The 9,436-nt window shown below is 39.9% G+C and overlaps 1 long non-coding RNA gene across 1 annotated transcript; it reads right to left on the bottom strand.

Annotated features, from left to right (window-relative positions):
• On the bottom strand, positions 1-3,752 carry LOC144302169 (uncharacterized). Its single transcript, XR_013369019.1, has 3 exons — positions 3,627-3,752; positions 1,980-2,116; positions 1-130 (listed from the first exon to the last, which is right to left on the bottom strand). It is a non-coding gene; the product is annotated as an uncharacterized LOC144302169 (long non-coding RNA).
• Between the last annotated feature and the right edge of the window lie 5,684 nt (positions 3,753-9,436).

Genomic DNA, 9,436 nt, shown 5'->3' with positions numbered 1-9,436 from the left:
CTTAAAGAACAAACATTTATTTCTGCAGTTCTGGAGACTGAGAAGTCCAAGGTCAAGGTGCTGGCAGACCCAGTGTCTGGTGAAATCTAGTATCCTGGTTTGCAGATGACTGTCTTCTCACTGTATCCTCCTGTGGCAGAGAGCAGAGAAACAGGAAGCAAGCTCTATTGTGTCTCTTCTTATAAGAGCATTAATCTCATTCATGAGGGTTCCCCTCTTATGACCCAATTACCTCCCAAAGTTCCATCTCTCCAAATATCAGTATACTGGGGATTATGCTGAATTTTGGGGAACACAAATATTCAGTCCATGGCAGGATGGAATAGATCTCTGTACTAACAGATCCCCAAGGTGTATTATTGACTGAAAAAAAGAAATTCACAGTATGGTGGTACTTGTATAATATTATCTAAAACAACGCACGCACAGACACACACACAAAGATAGACTACACACAGACACACATCCCTAGAAGAAGATCTAGAAAGATACACATATAACCACCAACAATGCTGTTACCAGGAGTGGGAAGTGTTGTGATAAGGTAGAGGAGAACTTCAGAATTTGGCATAGTAATCAAAGGGAACTCCGTTGTTATTTGTAATAATTGTTTTTACAATGAAAATGTATTAATAGATGACATGTAACAAAATTTTAAAAAATCAAAACAAGAAGCTGGGTGCCTGGGTGGCTTAGTTGGTTAAGCATCTGACTCTCAATTTCAGCTCAAGTCAGGATCTCAGGGTTGTGAGATCAAGCCCCACATGAGGCTCTGTGTTGGGTGTGGAACCTGCTTGAGATCGTCTCTCTCTCCCTCTTCGCCCCCTCCCTCAAGAAAAATCAAAACAAGAAGCAAAAGAAAATTGCTTCTGATTGGGAAGACAAGAAGATAGGGCCCTACCAGTGATTTAAAAAGTAAAAGACAAATTATTTCTCAATAGAAGAGCCAGAAGTGTGAGTGGGGGCATGTTCATGATTTGGATTTCTTCATCATCAATATTTCTATAAGGTTGTCAGACAAGTTTGATGACTATACAAATCTCTTTTGCTTTCTTCAGAGAAGCCCAAACCAGGTATTCCAAAAGCATAGTTTGTAAAGACTGTGATGATGTAAACAGAAAAATTTGTCATTTTCATCTCACTGGAGAAGGACTCTTTCTTTCTTAGCCAGATAGTCTCTGTAATCTTCCTGCTAAATCCAAACAGCTCTGAGATACGTAATGGCAACAGAAGCAATTTCAGAAACTTCTGGAGGGAAACACCACACAAATAAATGAGTCTGTGGTTCAGAGTTATTAGCTTGATGCCCAAATGCATATCATATTTGCAAGAAGCAGTTTACAATCTGCTCTTCTTGACAAATGTAGCACAAGGGGATTTAAATCCCTGCATTTGCAATTTCTGTCTCCCCTCCAAATTTATGGCGAAATCGTAGACACGAATAATGTGTCAGGGTTGAATGAACTGAGGTCTCTGCTCTCCTCCTACGGCTCCATTTCACTCAAAGGAGAGTAATAAATGGAAAGCAAAGCAAAGTCTCAGTAGAAAACGAATCTGAGTCCTAATGACCTTCCTGAACTACAAAATGGATTTGCAATTTATTTGGCATTGCCCAAACTATTTGGTGGCTGTAGTGAGGTGTGAAAACATTTTGGCCATTTTGGGCCACAACTGTATGTTTTAAGCATTTCCTCAACGATTCATGAAGGGTCAGAACTACCTTTCCCTGGCAAGGTAAAAATGATTCATCAGTGGTAATGAAAGACTTGTTTCCATCCTGCCCTGTACATTACCTTGATGGAAGGGAGTTGCGAGGAGTGTTGTGATTGATTACTAAGGAGTCTTGTTTGTCCTGCAGCTCCTGGGACCATATATGACCATTTATCTAAGATGTGGATGTTACAAACCAATGCCTGGTATCCCACATCTCTCTTTCTTTTAAAACCACCTGGTCTTTGGCAAGGAACATGAAGACTCACATTTACTTAAGTGAAGTCAGGTGCAAAATAACATGTTTGCTTGCTGACCAGTACCCAGTCTGTCACTTGACTGGTCATCTCCATCAGGATTTGCTGCAATGGCAGTAGTTGGTCAGTCATTGCTAGGTCATTGATACCTAATGAGAATAACACATCAAATGGTCTCAAATTAGTTAGCTTGAAAAATGAAAGGCTAGGAAAGGATTTTTAAAAGCAGGAATAAAGTCCTCCATATTTTGCACACAAATGTTGCCCTTTTGCCTTTTGAAGTAGTCATTTTTTTTCTTAACCAGAGCTAAAGCTGAAGTAAATCATGAGATAAAGAGAACATTTATTGATGTTCATGAACCTATACTCTTTCTTCAATCACTTATCCATTCATATATCTATCCAGTAGGTCTCAACATAGGGTTCAATTTGAAATTCACTTTGCCTTTCTCTCATCCAAAATTAGGTAAATTAGTTTGAGCCAAGAAATCCAGTAGGTATATCCATGGTTCTACAAACACCCACTATGCTAATGACACTCAAATTTCTACCTGGAACCCTAACATCACTCCTAAATTTTAACCGGAATTGTCTTCCTACCAGACACCTGTACATCAGTATTTCGATATCCCACTAAACTTAATCTGAATGTGTCCAAATTGAATCCATCATCTTTCTTTCTCCTCCTACATCCTATGTTGGATACATGGTGTTACTTCTGTCAGAAGCCTAGCTGCCACCCTAGGCTGCTGCTTCTCTTCACCTTCAACATTCATTCAGTTGCCAAGTTCTATCACTTCTCTTTGTATCTTCCGTTATCCCATTGCCTCAGTCTTGTTTCACTTTCTTCTTTTCTGTTCTATGAACTGGTGTAAAAGATATTGAAGGATAGCAGGATATGGCACTCCAGTATGTGACTGTGGGGCTTAGGATGTACACCTCAAAATATGGTGCTTCGGTATGTTGATTACTTTGAGCTGTAGGCACTTGAAAAACCGCAAATGCAGGGAAAGGCTTCCTCTGCGCTCCCTTTATCTGCCTAAAATTCCCAAAGAGGAACTTAGTTGTCACAAATCCTTTCCTCTGGAGATTCATCAAACCAGAGGTGGTAAACTCTAACTACAGGAGAGGAGACTAGAAGTGACACCACACCAAGGCAGATTTCATCACAACCCATCATACCTCCCATCTGTTCTTTTCAGGGCGGACTCATCTTTCCTAAAAATCATTTGCTTTCTCCTAAGAGGTCTGTATCTTCCTCCTCTTTCCCTAGTAATGGTGTATAAGCCTGAACTAAGCCACCTCTTTGAGTTACTCATTTTCCCCTGGGTATCACTAATGTTACATGAGGTTACAAGGTAATAAACTTGTTTTTGTTTTTCTCTTGTTATTCTGACTTTTATTACAAGGGTCTCAGCTAAGAACTCAGAAAGGTGGGGGGGAAATTATTTTTCCTCCTCAACACCAACTTGATGTCAACACAGGTCCTAGTACTCCTCCATGGAAGTGGATTGGGACGGACTCTGAGAAATCCCTTGACTAAAACCTTCACTGACTAGCCTCAGTATTCTGGAAAATACCCAAACAAGTCCTTACACTTTGGTTCTACATTTTCTAGCACTTTCATCAATTCCTTACCAACTCAAGGGTCAAACTCACAGAGATTCTTGCGGACTGTCCCTGGCACCATGCCCCCTCTCATCTCTATGTAGTGGCAATTGAACATATATAACTGCCACCATGCATAGCTGGAGCTCATGAAGGGCCCTCATGGATTGAAGTATTGAACAATACTGATGACATCATAGAACAATGCATTCCAAAATCAGTATAACATCATTAGCACAACTGAAACTGTATTTAATGGAATTTATTTTTGACTGGATTTTTAAAATTTGGCTATAGTATAACCCCAAAGGTGGGATGAAATTCCATAAATCCTCCAGTGTCTCAGTCTTCTCTTACTGCAATGATTCAAAGCTGGTATTTAGGAATAATTTGGGGGGGAAAAAAGGATTTTCCTAAAAAGTGTGTTTAACCATTAATGAGATCCCCCCTTCACACACACACACGTGCCTTTTTTAAACTATAGGGACTTTTAGTTAGTTATTGTTCACCGGAACTCTCTAGAAGGTGGATTTAAGGGACAGCTTTTCTCCAGGTTGAATAGGAAAGCCTGGTTCCAGAGCACCAGTGCAGCACCCTGCAATGGTGCTCCACTGATTGCAATCTGCCTTCCCTCTATTCCAATATCCTTTGCTGTAATAAATCATTCTTTCAGTTGTGCAGTAGCATTTAAGGCCTGCCTGCTTAATCTTTAATTGGGTAAGCAGTTACAAGCTCAAATTATATAGTGTGAAAAATATCACAATAGATCACAGTATTGTCAATTTCTCCTGCAGAACTCTGGCATTCTCAAGTTTAACAAAGGCCATCTCTGTCACATATTAATTACTGTGATGTCCTTGAAATAGAGAATAGCATAGTTATTACTATTTGATAGAGAGCATATTTCTGTCTCCTGCATGTCAGCCCCTGTGTGTGTGTGTGTGTGTGTGTGTGTGTGTGTGTGTGTGTTTGAAGAACACATAGATCTTGATGTAGGGCCTCCTTTCCTGTACATCATCACACAGGTGTCTTTATATATGTGTTCCTTCCTGGAAGAGATTGTGTCCCCTCCTCCAGGAAGTCTTCCCTCAGTTCTGTCTTCCTCCTCCATTTAGGTGCCCCTTGTCTGGGTACCATCGCACTCCATTCATTAAGTCCACAAACATTTATTGGGTTATTTCCATATCAGGCATCTGGTTTGGTACTAGGAATTCAAAGACGGATGAAATCAGTTCCTCAAGGACGTAAGCCCCAGCCCAGCTCTTTTCAGACTGCATTATAACTGTCTGGATTACCTGTCTTGGTTATGGGACAGGTAAAATAAAGAATAGAATAAATAAAGTAGCTGATATATTAACGAGTGGATGAATAACTAAAAGACTGCACTTCAGCAATATGTTAAAAGGGAGCCCATCTAAAGCTTTAATTAAATTTCACTGAAAAAAAACTGCTAATAAAAATTAAGTCTGGGTACTGAGATGGTAGGGAAGGTTCTACACTGCTCAAATATTGTGGTGGAATTAATTAAATGGGAAGGAAAGATGGACTTTCAAACACTGGCTTGTTTGGAGCACAGGTAGGCCAACCTGAGTTGCAGGGCTCATACCACTGGTTCTCAAGAGAGGCAGGATAATGTCCTCTCTCCTTTTCTGACCTCACTCTTGCTCCTCCACCATTATCCATTCCAAATGAGAACATTGTCTAGAATATGGCCTATGTGATTTCTGTCTCTGATGGAATTTCTGGCACTAAAACATGCCATTGAAAAAGATCGTTTTTGCTCACATTAATCTAATTGTTCTGTAAAAAAAGTAACAATTACTGAATAATGGAAAACTTTTCTTCTGGTATTTGTCTGTTATTTAGATAGAATAAAATAGACAAGTTTTTAAAACACTTTTTTTTCCTACTGAATTTTTCACTCTGAATAAAGAATAAAATAAGAAAAAAAATCTTGCTATGATGTAATTATTAAGCACTGTTGTTTGTTTTGACACAGTGGAACTTTGTTATGCTACATTGTTTAAAAATAAAACCTATATTGTCCGTTTGCCAAAATAGGGAGGGGACTAGAGATGATTTCCTGTCTCTGTGTAGCAAATTTCAAGTCAAAAAATATGTTTTGAACCTAGTGAGTAGAAAGAGACTTTCAGGTACTCAATTCACAGCCTTTCTTCATCAATATTTGGCTGTTTTTGCATTGTCATTATTATCTTCCACCACAGGGGATCTTGAAATGAATGAAAAGATTTTAACTCTTTCAAGTAATCAATGAAACAATGATGAAACAATGATTTGTTATTTTATGAGTATCTAGAGCCAAAAGCTTCATTCTGTGCAATTCTTCTCACAGTCACCAAATGATTCAGTTCTATGAAGGTACTTTGATACACGGGTAGATAGAAGCATTTGCGGCGTAAGAATACTTGTGGTAGAGTATTGTTTGTAGTGTACCCTCCAAGCATTGTTGAAACACAGAAATTCATGATACAGAACCCCCGTTGGAAGTGTTTACAGAAGGCATTTGTCTGTATTGGACGATATTTTTTTTCCTAAGAAAAATAAACCAATCTTCCCTACATAAAGAGAGAGTCCATGATTATGATGCAACAGAGTAGAGGGTTAAAAGCATGGAGTTTAAACCTAGACTCTCTGGGTTCGATTCTCAACCCTGCCACTTATTTTTTTAAGATTTATTTATTTATTTATTTTTGAAAGAGAGAGAGAGAGAGACAGGAGTGGGAGGGAGAGGAAGGGAGAATGTCAAGCAGACTCAAACTGAGCACGGAGCCCAATGAGGTGCTCCATCCCAGGATCCTGAGCTCAAAAACTGAGCCAAAACAAAGAGTCAGAGGCTTAACAGACTGTACCACCCAGGTTCCCCTCAACTCTGCCACTTAATAGCTGTGTGATCTTGAGTAAGTTACATAACCTCTCTTTGCCTTCATTTTTCCACCTGTAAATTGGGGTGATTGATAATAGTCCTTACCTCCTGCTTCAGTACTGGTATTTAGGGATAATTGGGAAGAAAAAGAAAAGGATTTTCCTGAGAACTATCTTTAACCACTAGTAAACCTTTTAAAAAAAAAAATTTAACTACAAGGACACAGCAAACGTTTTAGGTCGTTACTGTGCATTTTAACTCTCCAAAAGGGGGATGGAAGGTATAGCTGTGAGTGTTATGAGACAAAACCAATTAACCAATCCCTGCTAGGTGCCTATAGTAGTAGCTGGCACATAATTAGTGCTACAGTCCTGCCCCCTTATCCAGGGTTTCACTTTCCTTGGGATCAGTTACTGGTGGTCTGGAGGCAGGTGATCCTCCCAAGGAATCAGCAGAAGGTCAAAAGTAGCCCAACACTACATTGTAAGGCCTAAGTGGTTCTTGTCATTTCATCTTATCAAGGAGGCATTTTCTCATCTCACCCCATTACAAGAAGAAAGGTGAGTGCTGTACGGTAAGATATTTCAAGAGAGAGACCACATTCTCATAACTTTTATTATAGTGTATTGTTATAATTTTTCTCTATGATTAGTTATTGCTGTTAATCTTCTACTGTGCCTAGTTTATAAATTAAACTCGAGGTATGTATGTGTAGGAAAGAACATTGTATACATAGGGCTTGGCACTATCCATGGTTTCAGGCATCCACTGAGGATCTTGGAACATATCCCCCACAGATAAGGGAAGAGTACTTATCATTATTAATCCCCTACCCAACTCCTACCCCAACATTTGGCCCTTTTGGCAGTGATTGCATGAGCTATGACTGCCCTAAAACAACTGAAAAAAAAATACAGCAGATATATTATCTGTTAGTGTGCAAGAAGAAAGGCTCTCTCCAAATACACACAGCTAAAAGTCAGACAGACTTGGAAGTGGTAAGTAATCACTTTGAGAACCTCAGCCCATACATTTCCCTAGAGCGAACCACTTCCTTTCCCAACATTATTTTCATGTAAGAGGAAAATAAACATTTAAAGATAGCTGGGAAGAATCAAGGCTCCATATAAGGATATAAACTGATGCCTGTCCTTACCAGATGCCAAATCCCAGAAAGGACTATCTCTGAAACAAGTTTTTAAACTATACAAAGCAAGTTGTCAGTTGGGGGGGGGGGGGTGATTTTTAGGCCACTATTTTCTATTAAGCATTGCAGGGAGAAAGAGAGAGAGAGAGAAGAGAGACAGAGAAGGAGGCTGTGGTTTGTACTAAAAAGGAATTAAAATAAAAAGCAGACTCTAGGACCCTGGGCAAAGAAGACCTTGCCTTCATCTCAATTCTGTCACAGATGAAGTCTGTGATGTGAACTTGGGTGAAAGCCTCAGCCTGGGAGACTTCAGTTTCTTCAGCTGTAAAACGAGGGAGTTAACCGGATGATCTCTAAGATTTCCTACAGTTCAGACATCCTGACTTTATGAAATAAAATAGATGTTAGATGTTATATTCAGCAGGCAACAGAAGCCAAGTCTGGAAACTTAAGCAGGAAAAGGATCTTTCTGCAAGGATATTATTGGTAGCTCACAGAATCAAAGGGAAGGCTGGAGAAGCAAGCTCAGAACCAAAGCAGTTGGGTGGGAGTTCGGGGTGTACTGGGGCATCCAAAAGCAGAAATGACTCAACTCTGCTGCTGGAATGAACAAACCCAAGTCTTTTTTTCCACACGTACATCATTACACCCATAAATCCAAGTCCTGACATAGAGGATCAAAGTGGTCTAGCTCTGGCCACATGTCACCCCTTGGCTGATTGACAAGAAACCTTGATTTACTGTCCTGTCAAGACATCATTCCATGGGTGAGAGGTAATTCCCTAAGAGGAAACTGGTATAAGGCTATGAAAGAAAGATAATGCCTACTATGTGGCTCTTCACTATGGATGTTGTGCCTGCTTTTGTAATATTGCACACTGATATCACTCTTCTATGTGCAAAGAGATGGGCTATTTTTACAGCCCATCTGAAAATAAACAGAACTTTGGAGCGAGATTATGATGCCATGACAACTTTGTGGACACCCATCATGAAAGTTTGGGCAACAGCACATACTTGAAGAGTAGCCTTAACATGCTTCAAGGGATTGTTCTGGGGAAAACCAAGCCTGGGTTTTATTTTTAGTCAGTTTCTCTCCTCACATCTCCCTGGAATTGAGGAAACATGTGCACAGAGGCACCTGCCAGTCTTCTGTCTTCCATATTTGCAGAGTCCTGTTTTGATTCTAACTGTCAATTCCTTTCCCCACCTTAAGAACCGGGCAAATCTTGATCCTCCTGAATTTATAACAATGGCCCCATTCCCTCACCATTGGTTGGTGTAAGAGCACATCTATAATCCAATTCTAGATGCTCTGACATGAGGAGAAATCTGGGGAGGCTTCTTTTTTTGGGGGGGCGGGGGGAGGCTTCTTATAAAGGTTTCTTTACTCTTAAAAGTGGCATTGTGGATGTGATGGTTGCTGGCACTGTGGTACCACCATCTCATCTCTTCTTGGAACCGTGAGACAAAGCACCTGAAGACAAAAGCGAGCAAGTTGATGAGGGCAGAAAGGAAAGTGGGGGGAAACCTGGTTGTATTTCGGTGGGAGTTCTTGAATTCACCAATTCTGGAAGTGTTCCTTTCAGAATTCCTGTTAGGTAAGACAATACATTTTATCATTTAAGGCATTTTGACTTGGGCCTGTTATTATTTACAAATGAAAATATCTCAACTGATAGCCCGTAAAATGATTTTCTTCCAGTAAATAGCCATGGTAGATCCATATTTCCCTCTGGAACAGCCTTAGATCTCAGGAAGGAAAATGACTTATCCAGAGGATTTTATGAAGTATATTTTTACCAGGATGTTCTGATTTCCCCCTTCCTA

Source organism: Canis aureus, chromosome 2, assembly GCF_053574225.1.
Source record: "Canis aureus isolate CA01 chromosome 2, VMU_Caureus_v.1.0, whole genome shotgun sequence".
Taxonomy (NCBI): Eukaryota; Metazoa; Chordata; class Mammalia; order Carnivora; family Canidae; genus Canis; species Canis aureus.
This window is presented reverse-complemented; position numbering and strand designations above follow the sequence as displayed.